The sequence below is a fragment of the Panthera leo genome, chromosome E2 (assembly GCF_018350215.1).
Source record: "Panthera leo isolate Ple1 chromosome E2, P.leo_Ple1_pat1.1, whole genome shotgun sequence".
Lineage (NCBI taxonomy): Eukaryota > Metazoa > Chordata > Mammalia > Carnivora > Felidae > Panthera > Panthera leo.
Window position 1 is genome coordinate 48670868 of NC_056693.1, and position 14690 is coordinate 48685557.

A 14690-nucleotide genomic window follows, 5' to 3' on the forward strand; every position below is an offset into this window, starting at 1 on the left:
AATCACCCCAAAGACACAAAAAAAGTATCTGATAAAATCCCAAGCCAATTCCTTGTGAAAGTTCTCAACAAGCTGGGAATAGAAAAAAAAAAAATCCTCATCCGGATAAAGGGCCCTGTTATGGGCTGGAATGTGTCCTCCTCCCCAAATGTATATATTGAAGTACGAATCCTGGTACCTCAGAATTGGAATACATTTGAGGACAGAGACTTTTTTTTTTAATGTGTATTTATTTTGACAGAGAGAGAGAAAGCACAAGCAGGGGAGGGACAGAGAGAGAGGGAGAGAGAGGATCCCAAGCAGGTTCCACACTGTCAGAACAGAGCCTGATGCGGGGCTCGATCTCACGAACCGTGAGATCATGACCTGAGTGGAAATCAAGAGTCTGATGCTCAACCGACTGAGCCACCCAGGTGCCCCGGAGACAGAGTCTTTAAAGAGGTAATTAAGGTTAAAGGAGGTCATGGGGGTGGGCCCTGACCTAATATGACTGATGCTCTTATAGGAAGAGGAGTTAGGATACACATAAACGCTGAGAGGAGATCATGTGAAGACATAGAAGGTGGCCGTCTATAAGCCTAGGAGACATCTTGCAGAAGAAGCCGGTCCTGTTACACCTTGATCTGGGCTTTCTAGCCTCCACAACTGTGAGTAAAATACATTTCTGTTATTTAAGCCACGCAGTCTGGTACTTTGTTATGACAGCCCTGGCAAACAAATACAGACCCTGTGAAAATCCTACAGCAAACATCATACTTGATGGTGGAAGACTAAACACTGTCTTTCTAAGATCAGAAACAAGGCGAGAATGTGTACTCTCACCACTCCTATTCCACATTATGTTATTGGATGTGTGATTAGTGCGAGAAGGTGAGAACACTAAAGACATCCAGAAGGGAAAAGAGTTAAGTAAAACTATCTTTATTTGCAAATGATAGGCTCCTATATGTAGAAAATCCTGAGGAATGTTTTAAAAAACTACTAGGGTGCCCGGGGTTGAATACCCAACTCTTGGTTTCAGCTTGGATCATGATCCCAGGGTTGTGAGATTGAGCCCCATGTCGGGTTCTGTGCTGAGCGTGCAACCTATTTGGGATTCTCTCTCTCTTCCTCTGCCCCTCCCTCACACTCATGTTCTCTCTCTCTCAAAAATTAAAAAATAAAAATTAAAAAAAAACCCTACCACAAAGGTTTTAGGATATAAAATGAATAGACAAAATCAATTGTATTTCTATAAATTAGCAATAAACAATCCAAAATAGGGGGCGCCTGGGTGGCTCAGTCGGTTAAGTGGCCGACTTCAGCTCAGGTCGTGATCTCACAGTTCATGGGTTCAAGCCCCGTGTTGGGCTCTGTGCTGACAGCTCAGAGCCCGGAGCCTGCTTTGGTTTCTGTGTCTCCCTCTCTCTCTGCCCTTCCCCTGCTTGAGTTCTGTCTCTGTCTGTCTCTCTCTCAAATAAACGTTAAAAAAATGTTTAAAGAGAAATAAAAGAAGGTGAGAAATAGATCCTAAAATGTACATGGAAAAGGTGAAGGAATTAGAATAACCAAATTGTTTTCAAAAAAAAAAACAAAAAAAACAAAGATCGAGAACTTGTACCTGATTTCAAAATGTGCAGTGAAACTATAGCAATCACAAATATGCGCTCTAGAGAAAGGATAGACCTACAGATCAAGGGAACAGAATAGACAGCTCAGAAAGAAACATTAAGTTTTATGGTCAACTGATTTTTGACCAAGGTGCCAGAACAATTCACTGGGGGAAAGGATAATCTTGTCAGCACGTGGTGCTGGGATCATTGGATATCCATATTCAAAAACACAAATTTACAGTTATTTCAGAGTACCCACAAAATGAATTTCAAATGAATCATAGGCCTACATATAAAAGCAAGAACTGTAAAAGATCTAGGGGGAAAAAAACATGGGAGAATATCTTTGTGACCCTGAGTCAGGCAATGATTTCTTAGATATGACACCAAAAAGACAATTCATAAAACCAAAAAATCAGTAATTTCATAAAAATTAAAAATTTTGACTCTCAAAAGACACCAATGTGAAGATGAAAAGACAGGCCTCAAATTGAGAGAAAAAAAAATTTTAATGTTTATTTATTTTTGAGAGATAGAGACAGAGCATGAGAAGGGTAGAGAGAGAGGGAGACACAGAATCCAAAGCAGGCTCCAGGCTCTGAGCTGTCAGCACAGAGCCCGGCGCAGGGGCTTGAACTCATCAACTGTGAGATCATGACCTGAGCCAAAGTCAGATGCTTAACTGACTGAGCCACCCAGACTCCCCAATAGGAAATATTTTTAAATCATATATCTGGTAAAGGACTCATATGCAGTACACAAAGAACTCTTACAATGAAATAATGAGAAGACAAACGACCATTTTTAAAAATGGGTGCGGCACCTGGGTGACTCAGTGGGTTGAGCATCAGATTCTTGATTTTGGCTCAGGTCATGATCCCAGGGTTGTGGGACTGAGCCTCATGTCGGGCTCCGTGCTGACGGTGTGGAGCCTGCTTGGGATTCTCTGTCTCTGCCTCTTTCTTTGCCCTTCCCCCACTCACACTTAAGATTCTCTCTCACCTTCTGTCCCTTTCATGCTCTCTCTCGCGCGCTCTCTAAAAAAGGGGGAGGGCAAAAGATTTTAATAGATGTTTCATACAAAAAGACATATGAATGGAGAAAAAGCACACGAAAAGATGCTAAACATCATTAGTCACGAAGGAAATGAAAATTAAAGCTACAATGAGATACCATCACACACCCAGGAGAAAGGATAGTCCGAAAGACAGGTCCAAGTTTGAGTGAGATGTGGTGAAATGGGAACCCGCATATATTGCTGGTGGCCGGGTAAAACTGTACACTTTGGAAAGAGTGTGGCAGTTTCTTAGAAAGTCAAATATATACTTACCACGAACCCCAGAAATTTTACTTCTAGTTATCTGTCCAGGAGAGACAGACACACACGTCCATACAAAGACTTGTCCACAAGTGATGGCAGCAGTAACATTCATAACAGCCAAAAGCTGGAAACAACCCAATGTCCTTTGAAATGTTGAACTGATAAACTGTGTTTAGCCATAAAATGGAACACCATTCGGCATTCAAAAGGACCAAACGTTTTCCCCACCTTGCTTTACTGAGATATAATTGACGGTAATGGAACATGCTTTTGAGTCATAGTACAACTTGGATGAACTTCAAATACCTTCAGCTAGGGGAGTGGAATCACACAAGTGATATGTTGGGCGATTTCGTTTATAGGAAATGTCCACAAAGGCAACTCTCTAGAGGCAGAAAACAGATCAGTGGTTGTCTAGGGGAGGGGGTGCTTGGCTGGCTGGCTTGTGTAGAGCACGCGACTTTGATCTTGGGGTTGTGAGTTCCAGCCTCTTGTTGGGTGTACTTAAAAAAATCAAAAATCTTTAAAAAAAAGGTTGCCTGGGGATGGGAATAGGGCTTGACTATAATTCATGAGAGAGGGGCGCCTGGGTGGCTCAGTCGGGTAGGCGTCTGACTTCAGCTCAGGTCATGATCTCACAGCCCATGAGCCCAAGCCCCGCGTTGGGCTCTGCGCTGACAGCTCAGAGCCTGGAGCCTGCTTCGGATTCTGTGTCTGCCTCTCTGCCCCTCCCCTGCTCACACTCTCTCTTTCTCTCTCACAAATAAATAAACATCAAAAAAATTTTTTTAAATTTCATGAGAGAACTTTTTGGGGCGACATAAAGGTTCTGAACCTGGATTGTGGGGACAGATGCCCAAATGTATAAACGGACTGAAAATCATTCAACTGTACATATATGATGGATGCAATTCCTGGCAGGTAAAATATATCCCTCTAAAGCTGTTTAAGAGAACAAACAAACAGTAGGAAACACCAACTCATTTTATGAGTCCAGCATCGCACAGATACCAAAACCAGACAGAGATACCACACGAAAAATTTTTAGGGCGACGTGTCCCTATGTCTGTAGTTTAGTTTGAAATGTGCCCAAACCAAGACTGATTGATAACTAGGTGAACAAACACATGACAAAGGATGTTTAGTAGAATGGTAGGATCTAGCATTAGGTATTTGGGCATTCACTGCAAAAATCCTTCAACTTTGCAGTACCTTTGAAATCTTTGATAATAAAACGGAAAAAGAAATGTATCCATAACACAGGACATGGCTCGGCTGAGAATAAATTTTATGAAGTCAAACAGTATAAATAATATCGATGTAATCCAAAAAGGAGAAGAAAGACAAAGTTTAAAAATAGGTGGCAAGAGGAAGGGACAAGTATGGGGGTGGGGTGAGAGCTACGTGGCCGTCTAAGTCGGTAGAGAGTATCTGGGCTTCAAGTCTGAGAAATACGAGTATAAGGGCGACTGAGGAGGTTGAGTTAATGACCAGAAGAAAGAGCTGTAAGAGTTGATTGAGAATTGCAGGGGTGGGGTTGTTCAGGGACCTGCTGTTTATCGTTCGTTATCGGCCTCGTAGTATTGCTCAACTTAAAACTGGTGTCTGTGTTACTTTGATAAAAATAAAAATTAAATTAAAAAAATTAGCCACAGGGGTGCCCGGGTGGCTCAGGCGGTTAAGCATCCAACTCTTGATTTCAGCTCAGGGCATGACCTCGAGGTTGGTGAGCTTGAGCCCGTACCAGGCTCTGCAATGACAGTGTGGAGCCTGCTTGGGATTCTCTCTCACTCTTTTTCCTCTCTCTCTCTTTCTCTGCTTTTCCCCTGCATGCTCTCTCTCAAAAATACATCAATAAACTTAAACATTAGTCACAAAAAGCTCATACTTAAGCTCTTGGAAATATAATAAGACCGGAAGCCTTTGCCTGTTTGGGGCAGATGATCAGGGAGAAGCCTGAAATTGCCCAAGACTGGCTCACTTAGGTCAGGGCTGCTTCTGTCTGGGGATGGCGTCTGGGTGCTGGAGGGGCCCCCACCCTCCAGAGTCTCCAGATCCTGCCCCTGCCTCAGTGGGGGGCTGGAGTTTGCAGGAGCCTGGAGGCTGTGTGCCCATCTCCTGTTCCTCTTGGCTCCTGGCTGGCTGAGCAGCTGGAGTGTGAGTTCTGGAATCCTGCCTGGGGGAGGAAGGCAAAGCCTAGCTAGGCAAAGAGAGTTTTACATTTGAGAGTAGGTGTGGCACTAGGTCATATGGAGAGAATCTGTGCCTAACCCTTACTGAGAAGAGTAGAGGGAACACACATTTACAAAGCATTTTGAGAAGAAAAGGTGGAGTCTAGAACAAGCAAGTGTTTCATCAGGCCCAGAGCTCTGGACTAAGTAGATTTGGAAAGGAGAATGGGAACTTGCTTTTTTGCGTCCAAACCCTCCATGTGTGTTGCCACTGGAATTTCTCCCTCCCACAATTCTGCTGAACTTCCATTGGAAAAGCTGCCAGAAAGGAGCGTCTGGGTGGCTCAGTCGGTTAAGCGTCTGACTTCAGCTCAAGTTATGATCTCACAGTTCGTGGGTTTGGGCCCCGCATCAGGCTCTGTGCGGACAGCTGAGAGCCTGGAGCCTTCTTCGGATTCTGTGCCTCCTTCTCTCTGCCCCTCGCCTCCTTGCACTCTGTCTCAAAAATAAAAAAACATGAAAAAAATAATAAAATTAAAAGGCCAATGCTTAAAAAAAGAGTAGTAACAAAGGCAGCTCTCAGGCACTGATTGTTGTGCAAGGAGCCAAGCATTTTATACACATTGTTTGAGTCTTGCAAAAAAAAAGTATCATTGCTAATTTTACAAGCAAGTAGATAGAAGCTAGGATGATTACTTTTTTTTAAAGTTTATTTATTTTGAGAGAGTTGTATACACACAAGCTGAGGAAGGGCAGAGAGAGAGAGAGAGACAGAGAGAGAGAGAGAGACAGAGAGAGAGAGGGAGAGGGAGGGAATCCCAAGCAGGTTCTGCAGTGTCCAAACTGGACACGAGCTTGATCCCACACTGTGGGAGCATGACCCTGGGAGCGTGACCTGAGTCAAGATCAAGAGTCAGATGCTGAACTGACTGAGCCACCCAGGCACCCCTAGGACGATTAATTTTATGCATCAACTTGGCTAGGCCATGGTGTCCAGAAGTTTGGTCAAGTACTCCTCTGGATATTGTTGTACAGGTATTTTCTAGATATGATTGACAGTCGACTGTTTGACTAAAGCAGATCACTCGCTATAACGTGGGTGGGCCACATCCATTCACTTCAGTGCATTAAAAAAAGCACCAAGGTCTCCAGAGGAAAAAGGAGTTCAGCCCCTAGACTACCTTTGAACTCAAGAACCCAACATCAAACATTCTTAGGTCTCCACCATGTCCACTGCCCTACAGATTTTGGATTTACCAGCCCCTACAGTCTGGTGAGCCAAATCCTTAAAATAAACCTCACCCTCCATACACACATCCTATAGGCTCTTTCTCTTTTTCTAGGCTTTTTTAGGGCCTAATACAGAGGCAGGGCTTCCGTGCACCACACACCAGATCTGTGGATTGCCTCGTCCACTCACCACAGAAGACCGAGGCTGGAACAGAGAGGGCTGGAGGACTTCTGAGGCACCTGAAGAGGCAGAGAGGATAGTGACCCACTCAAAACAACTCAGTAGTCCTTTATTAGACACTGTCAGCTCAGCCGAAGCGTACCGTCTCACCAGAAGGCTATTTGACAATACCTGTCAAAACTGTACATCATCACACTCTGTGATCTGGCAATTTTATTTCCATAAATTTACCTTAGGAAAATAACTGGACTCAGGTATATTGGTAGACCTACAAACAGGACTGTTATAATGAGAAAATACATGTAATTAGAGGAGAGGATAAAGTTTTAAATGAGACACCCGGTCTATGCAGTACTATGCAGGCCCCATAAAAGAAAAATGAAGAACTCTCACTTCTGGGTAGGATGGAGTTGTTGGCAGCCAAATAATGTTCCCACTGAAAACAACTAGAAAAGCCAGAGGAACAGACGATATTTCAGGTTTAAGAGAGGTACAGAAGCAACAGTGGCCAGAAGGGTTAAGGATGTGCAGAGGGAGGAACCACGGAGGTGCAAAGTGACACCTTTCAGCCACCTGCAATTGCCAATTCTGGCAAGAGGCTAAGGATCAGGGTTTTCCCCAGGGGGAAGGCTGCAGGTGAGACAAGAGAAATCAGCAGAGCCGTTTATAATCCCACAGGCTGCAGTGACAAAACCGAAAGCCTGAGGAACCTCAAATATATGTTCAGTTATCACCATTACCTGAAGTCTGAAATTTTATAAGATGGGAACCTTAAAAGCTAAGCCCAACCTCTGTGAAGCAGAGCGGAATTTTGCAGAGTCACGGTGCTGAGAAGATAAATGATCAGAGTTTGACATCTCTCAAAAGGAAACCCTCTGCTGTATACACCAGGATTTCAGTTCAAGGTCCCAAACGGGTCAGCCCTAGGAACAAGGCAAATGAGTAGTAGATGGAACTCCATTAAAACTGCATTCCATACACTTCTAATTGTAGAAGGAATTCTGGAATTAGGAAGCCACCATTTGACAACCACCATAGGAATCATCACTCAGACAAGAAGCATCAACAGATGATAAAACATTTTGGGTTTGGGTAAGTTTATTTATTTATTTATTTATTTGTTTATTTATTTATTTATTTTGAGAGAGAAAGAGCACGAGTGGGGGAGGGGCAGAGCTAGGGAGAGAGAGAATCCCAAGCAGGCTCCACACCATCAGGGCAGAGTTTGACCGGGGCTCGATCCCATGAACAGTGAGATCATAACCTGAGCCCAAATCAAGAGCTGGACGCGGAACTGAATGAGCCACCCAGGCACCCAGCCACGTGAGCAAAATGAATATCAACAGGAAAGGGGCAAACAGACATCATGTGCCTCCTGATACGGGGCACTGAGAACACAATCTTTTGGTGGTATTCCTGTCATAAATGCATGCCTGAATCTGATCACGAGGAAACATCAGGTTTGAAGCATCAAACCCAAGTTGACATATATTCTACAGAATAACTGGCCTGTACTCCATCGTGAAAGGTGAAAACTAAGGAACTGTTCCAGATGAAAGGAGAATAAAGAGACATGATAACTAAATGCAGTGTGTGATCATGGATTGGATCTTGGACCATATATATATATGGTCCATATATAGAGAGAGACCATATATATATAATATATTATATATAATATATATATAATATATATATATTATATAATATATATAATATATATATAATATATATATATTATATATATATAATATATATATAATATATATATATTATATATATTACTCTAAAGAATATTGGAGAGAAAACTGGTGAATTTTGAGTAAGATTTGTAGATGGAATCATATTAACGTTGGCTTCTTCATTTTGATCATTGTACTGTGTTACACAAAGACTGATGGATGACTTCTCATCAGAGATGATGGAAGCCAGAAAACAATGAAAAGACATTTAAAGTTCTTGCGTGAAAACAAACAAACCTGTCAACATAGAATTTTTTCTTACCTAATGAAACCGTCTTGAAAATAAAGACGTTCCCAGATAAAAGCTGAGATAATATGTCACCTACAGGAATCCTAAAGGGAAATCTCCAGGCAAAAGAAAAATGACCCTAGATGGAAACAGGGAAATGCATGAAGGAATGAAGAGTAACAGAAAGGGTAAATATGTAGTTAAATATAAATAAATATTGTCTGTACAAAGCAATAGAAATGTCGACTTGAAATGTCTTGTAAGAACAACACAGAAGTTGGGAGGAGGCAAGTGAAGTTAAAATACTCTAACATTATAGCCTCATTAGAGAAGTGGTCAAAGTAGTATTATATTAGACCATGAAGTCAGAAATGCATATTTTAATCTGTAGGAGTAGCCACTAAAAGAATAATAAAAGAACGTATAATTAACAAGTTTTTAGAGGAGGGAATATTTTTTAAAAGAATCCACGGGCACCTGGGTGGCTCAATTGGTTGAACATCTGACTCTTGATTTCATCTCAGGTCATGATCTCACAGTTAGTGAGTCTGAGCCCTGCGTCGGACTCTGCACTCACAATGTGGAACCTACTTGGGATACTCTGTCTCCCTCTCTCTCCCAAAAATAAATTGAAAAAAAAAAAAAAAAAGAATGCAAAAGAAGACAACAAATAAGAGAAAAGGGAACGAGAAACAAGGACTATAGTAGGTATAAACCCAAATATATTAGTAAATACGCTAAATATAAGGGGACTAAATTCTACAATTGAAAGACTAGGATAGACAGAATGGATCAAAATCTAACAACTATAACCTGCTAACAAAGATCACACCCTAAATATTAGGCCTTGAAAACACTGAAAGTAAAAGTATCATTATCACTGATACACCTATGCTAACATCAGATCAAATAGGCTTCAAGGCAAAAAATAGTACGAAGAGATGAAGATGTACACTTAACGATGTAAAAGGGTCATTCCACCAGAAAGACATAAACCCAGCCATTTCAATAACCATATTAAATGTAAGTGGTCTAAACACCTCAATTGAAAGTCTGATTGGACAGGAATCCTGTGGATATTCCATCCACAACAAACCCACATAAGGACAAAAATAATTTAAAAGAAAAAGGATGGAAATGTCATACTATGCTACTATGATTTTTTTTTTTTAATAGAAGGGGTAGTATCAAAATCAGATAAAGTTGATTTCAGGGCAAAGAATACTACTAATAGTAAAAAGTTTTATTTCATAATGTTAAAGAGTTCAATTCATTAGGAGAATGTAACCATCTTAAACACTTACACACATAATGGAATTTCAAAATAAAAGAAGCAAAAGTAATAGAACTGCACAGAAAGACAGACAAATCCACAATAACGGCCAGAGATTTCAACACCCATCTTTTAATATTTGATAGAACAAGTAGGTAGAAAATCGCTGAGGATACAGATGCCTTGAATAATACCATCGACCCATTTACAAAACGGTACTTACAGAGCCCTCCACCCAACAACCCCCAATTACACTTATTTTTCAAATAAGGTTTGAACCTTATTTGAAAACAAATAAGGTTTGAACCACGGAACCTTTATCAACTTAGATCATATTCTGAACATAAAACAAGTCTTCATCCATTTAAAAGGATTCAAGTCACACACACAATGTTCTTTGACCACAGTGGAATTCAATTAGACACCAATGACAAAGATGTTTGGAAAATTCCCAAATGTTTGGAAAATAACTTAGTTCTAAATAACCCATGGGTCAAAGAGTAAATCTGGAAGTATAGCAGTATTTAGAAGTAAATGAAAATAAGAAGGTGATGGGTCAAGAAATGTGTGAGTGCTGCTGACACAATAACTGGAAAGAGACCCGGGGCATCTATCCAGATGATAAAAGTGCTCTAAGACTCAATGCTGGTTATAGTTGCACTGGTACATTGGTAAATGTACCGATAAACTTGGTACATTTGTTGAAAACAACTAAATTGTACAGTGCAGCTAAACTGAGTGGATCGCGTGACACGTATACTTCACAGAAGTTGTTTCTAAAAACACCTAAGGACTGTTAAAGAAGAAATAAAATCGCATTTGCAGACAACCTAGTGGTAAACATAATAAAATTTTAAATGTATAATCTGTTAGAATTAATAAATGAGTTTATCAAGGTCACTGGATATAAGGTAAGTATAGAAAAATAAGTTACAGTTCTATATTAACTATAAATAGACAATAAAATTAACAAAATACTACTTATGATAGCATCAAAACCAACAGATACCTAAAAATGAATCTTTTTTTTTAAGTTCATTTGGAGAGAGAGAGCACGCACACAAGCTGCAGACGGGGAGGGGGAGAGAGAGAGAGAGAGAGAGAGACCATGGCAAGCAGGCGCCGTGCTGTCAGCGTGGAGCCCCATGTGGCGCTGAAACTCTAGAACTGTGAGATGATGGCCTGAGCCGAAATCAAGAGTCAGACGTTTAACCGACGGAGCCACCCAGGTGCCCTCCCTAGAAATAAATCTCCTAAAACTATGCAAGTCCTCTACACTGAAATCTACACAACATTATTGAAAGAAATGTTTACAATGTAAGTAAGTGGAGACAGATACCACGCGCATGCATTAAACCATTCACTGTGATGGAGTTGTCAGTTTTTCCTAAAGTGATACACAGCGTCAAACTTAGCTCGTCTTCGGAGCCATAAAACAAGTCTTAGTACATTTAAAAGTTCCCATCAAACCCCAGCAGGTCTTTTTGTGGAAAATGATAAGCTGATTCTAAAATTTTTATGCAAATGTAAAGTTCCTAGAATATCTAGGGCAATCTTGAAGAACAGCAGAGCTGGAGGAGTTACACTCCCAAGAACCAAAACTTTCAAGGGGCTGATGTAATGAAAACAGTGTGGTATTGGTGCAAGAATACACAAGGGATCAGTGGAACATGAGCCAGAATCCAAAACGTGTCTACAGTTTTATGACAAAGCGATGCTATAAGGCTATGGAGAAAGGACAGTCCTTTTGTGCTGGGTCAACTGGATATGCACATATGCACAAGCAGTGAGTTTCTTTGTTTGTTTGTTTGTTTGTTTTGCACAAGCAGTGAACTTTAACCTCCAACTCTTACTGGATTACAACCAAAAATTTCAGCTGGATTACACATCTAAATCTGGAATGTAAAACAGGAAAGCTTGGAAGAAAACATAGGATAGTATCTTCCTTCCTTCCTTCCTTCCTTCTCTTTCTTTCTTTCTTTCGAGAGAAAGAACGAGAAGAGGAAGGGCAGAGAGAGAGGGAGACAAAGGATCCTAAGTGGGCTCCGCGCTAACAGCGGAGAGCCTGATGCGGAACTGGAACTCACAAACTGTGAGAACGTGACCTGAGCCGAAGTCAGAAGCTTAATGAACTGAGCCACCGAGGCACCCCGAGAATATCTTTACCAGCATAAACCTCGGAAAGAAATCTTAGTAGGCAAAGATTTCTTAAATACGACACCAAAAAAAGTCCGTTATAATGGAAAAACTATTATGTAAACAACATTAAAATTGGGGGTGGCTGTTTATCAGAAGACACCATTAACAACAGTGAAAAGATCCATGGACTGGAAGATACAACACAAATAACCAACAGAGGAGTTCTATTTAGATTTTTAGTTATATAAAGATCTCCCATAAATCATTAACAAAAAGTCAAATGAACCAATAGAAACATGAACAGAAGATTTGAACGGGCCCTTCACAGAACAGGATATCCTAAAGGTCAACAAACATGAAAACGCGCTCAATGCCATTATTCATCAGGGAAACAGAAACTAAGACTATGGGGAGATTAAAAAAAAAAAAAAAAAAAAAAAAAAGACTAGGAGGACATCAGGCGCACGCGTACCTCAATGGCTAAAATGAAAAAGACAGGTAATTCTCAAGTCTCGGCAAAGATGTGGAGGAACGGGAATTCTCTTACACACGTACGTATCTGTTTTTGCTAATATCCCCAAACCTGAAGGAATGTTTAACCGTTAACAGCAGTAGCGTGTGGGTTCGGGACCATGGGAGGTCTTAGGGCTTTTAATAAATCTACTGCTGTGTAATTTTACTTTGCAGGCTTTACTCTCACCGTCAGAAATGAAAAGTTTCACATTTTGAAAAGAACAAGTCTCTCCCATCACGCTCGAACACCAAGACCCAGGACGTAGTGGTATTTCCTCGCCCTCCTCTCTCTTGACCTTTCTGTGGCACTTACCTTGACCACTCCTGGGTCAAAGCCCGGTCTGCCTTCAAACCCCAGGGGCTGACCCCACTCTGCTCCCCTCCCACCCGTCCATCAGCCCTTCCGGTGCCTCAGTCTCGGTCCCTGGGATCTCTCCGTCACCCTCTCTCCTGGCTCCTGGACAAGCGTACTGGGGGTAGCTCTTCCCTGAGGGCTCCTCAGTTTCTCTCCGGCCTCATTTCCACCAAATTAGAGTGAGGAAGATCCACCCCCCACCCCTGCATTCCCCATCCTCCAGCTTCCCCAGCCTGCAGACAAGTCCCAGTCTCCAGGTCCTGCAGATCCTGTCACACAGCTGTCCTCCCCTCCACCAAAGCCTCTTGAGCCTGGGTCACCTCCTGCCACCCGGATGGCCCCCAGCCTCCCGCTGCTCCTGCTGGCCCCAATGTCATGCCCCAGCCCATGTCACACACACCCCCCCAACTCCACCGCTTTCACCAGACCCCCATCTACTAGCTAGCTGTGTGACTGTGGACACCTTATCTAAGCCTCAGTCTCCCTCTAAAATGAGGGTTGTAGAATCTACCTCACAGAATTGTCATAAGGATTCCATGAGATAAAGTCTAGCATACAGTGCCTCCTTAATCAATGTCACCAGTTTCTACTCTTTCTGTTCAGCTCCACGGGACCGCAAGGCACGGGTGATCTGACCCCTTCCCCAAGTACCGAGACCGCCCCTCCCACCCCTCAACTGCCCCGCCCAAGCCCCTCTGTCTGTCCAGGTCCGGCCCCTGCACCTCCCTCGCCCCCCTTCTCGGCACCCTGCAGTCACTCAGGCCTAGGTTCCTCATGGGAGGTGGGAGTGAGGGGTCCACCCGGCTGTGCACCAGCCGCTCTCCCGCCTTCCGCTTCCAATAGTCCCCGCTACGCTCCTAAACCAGAATCTGTCCACAGTCACAAACCTCCATCCCCATTAAACGCGAGAGGGGCGCCTGGGTGGCTCAATCGTTGAGCGGCTGACTTCGGCTCAGATCATGATCTCACGGTGGTGGGACAGCTCAGAGCCTGGAACCTGCTCCCTGTCTCTGCCCCTCTCTCGCTCTCTCTCAAAAAATAAATAAACATTAAAACAGTATTTTAAACGGAGCGAGAGGCCTAATTAGGATCTGGGACAGGGAGAGGGGACAAGCTCACCTGAGACAGAGCTCAGCAGCCAGACACACAGGGCCCAGCCACGCCAGGACGCCGGGACTCTACTCGGGAGCTTTGGTGGCAAAGCCATCTCTCTCCGTATCAGCCCGAGGCTGGACTGAGCGTGCAGCGCTTCTCCAACCAGGCCCTCACCGTGGCCCCAGAACGAGGGGCCTGACGTCGGCTTCCTCCCTAGGTGCGGAGGGGGCGCGGTGGGGGGGCGGTGTACAGACACAGGCGCGGTGCAATTGTGGGCCAACCCCAATATCCGGGTCTCTCGGAAAGCCCCTGGAGGGGTGGGGGTGGGGCATCTGAGTGCTGGGGCGAAGTACAGAGGACTACTTGGTTTGCAAGCAGTTCAGCAGAGGACTTGGTTTACTGGCCCCTGAAACCAGTCCCGGAGAGGTCCAGGCCTCGGGTCTGGCTGGGTCCGCAGGCCTGAACTGTGATGTCAGAGGCACACCCCTTTCTTTGTCTCTGCTCTGTAGCCGTCTTTCTTTCCGTTTGGTTTGCGGGCAGGCTCTCCACACGTGGTGGAAAGATGTCCCCCAGGGCCCAAGGCTCAGGTTGGCCAGCGTAGCCACCTCGGGGAAAAGGAAGAGTCTCCTTCCTGTTACTTGAAGCAGAGGTCCGAGGCTGATGTTGGTCGACCTAGCCTGGACCATGCACCTGCCCAAACCCATCCCTGTGATCAGTGGGCTGGCTGGGCCTGGGTCACCTGTGCCCTCTGGAAGCTGAGGCATGGGGGCAGTTTCAGAGGGTCTCTGGGGACTTGGAGTCACAGCATGGTGGTTCCCAGAGGAAAGCTGGATGCAGTCACCAGAGGGT

The 14690-nt window shown here is 43.6% G+C and overlaps 1 protein-coding gene across 1 annotated transcript in view; it reads right to left on the minus strand.

Annotated features, from left to right (window-relative positions):
• LOC122208598 (C-type lectin domain family 18 member A-like) overlaps window positions 1-14387 on the minus strand; it is a 30953-nt gene extending 16566 nt beyond the window's left edge. Inside the window, exon 1 of the mRNA XM_042919822.1 lies at window positions 13866-14387. The gene's annotated coding sequence lies outside the window, so the exon portion shown is untranslated. The remainder of the gene's footprint in view (window positions 1-13865) is intronic.
• Window positions 14388-14690: the final 303 nt, after the last annotated feature.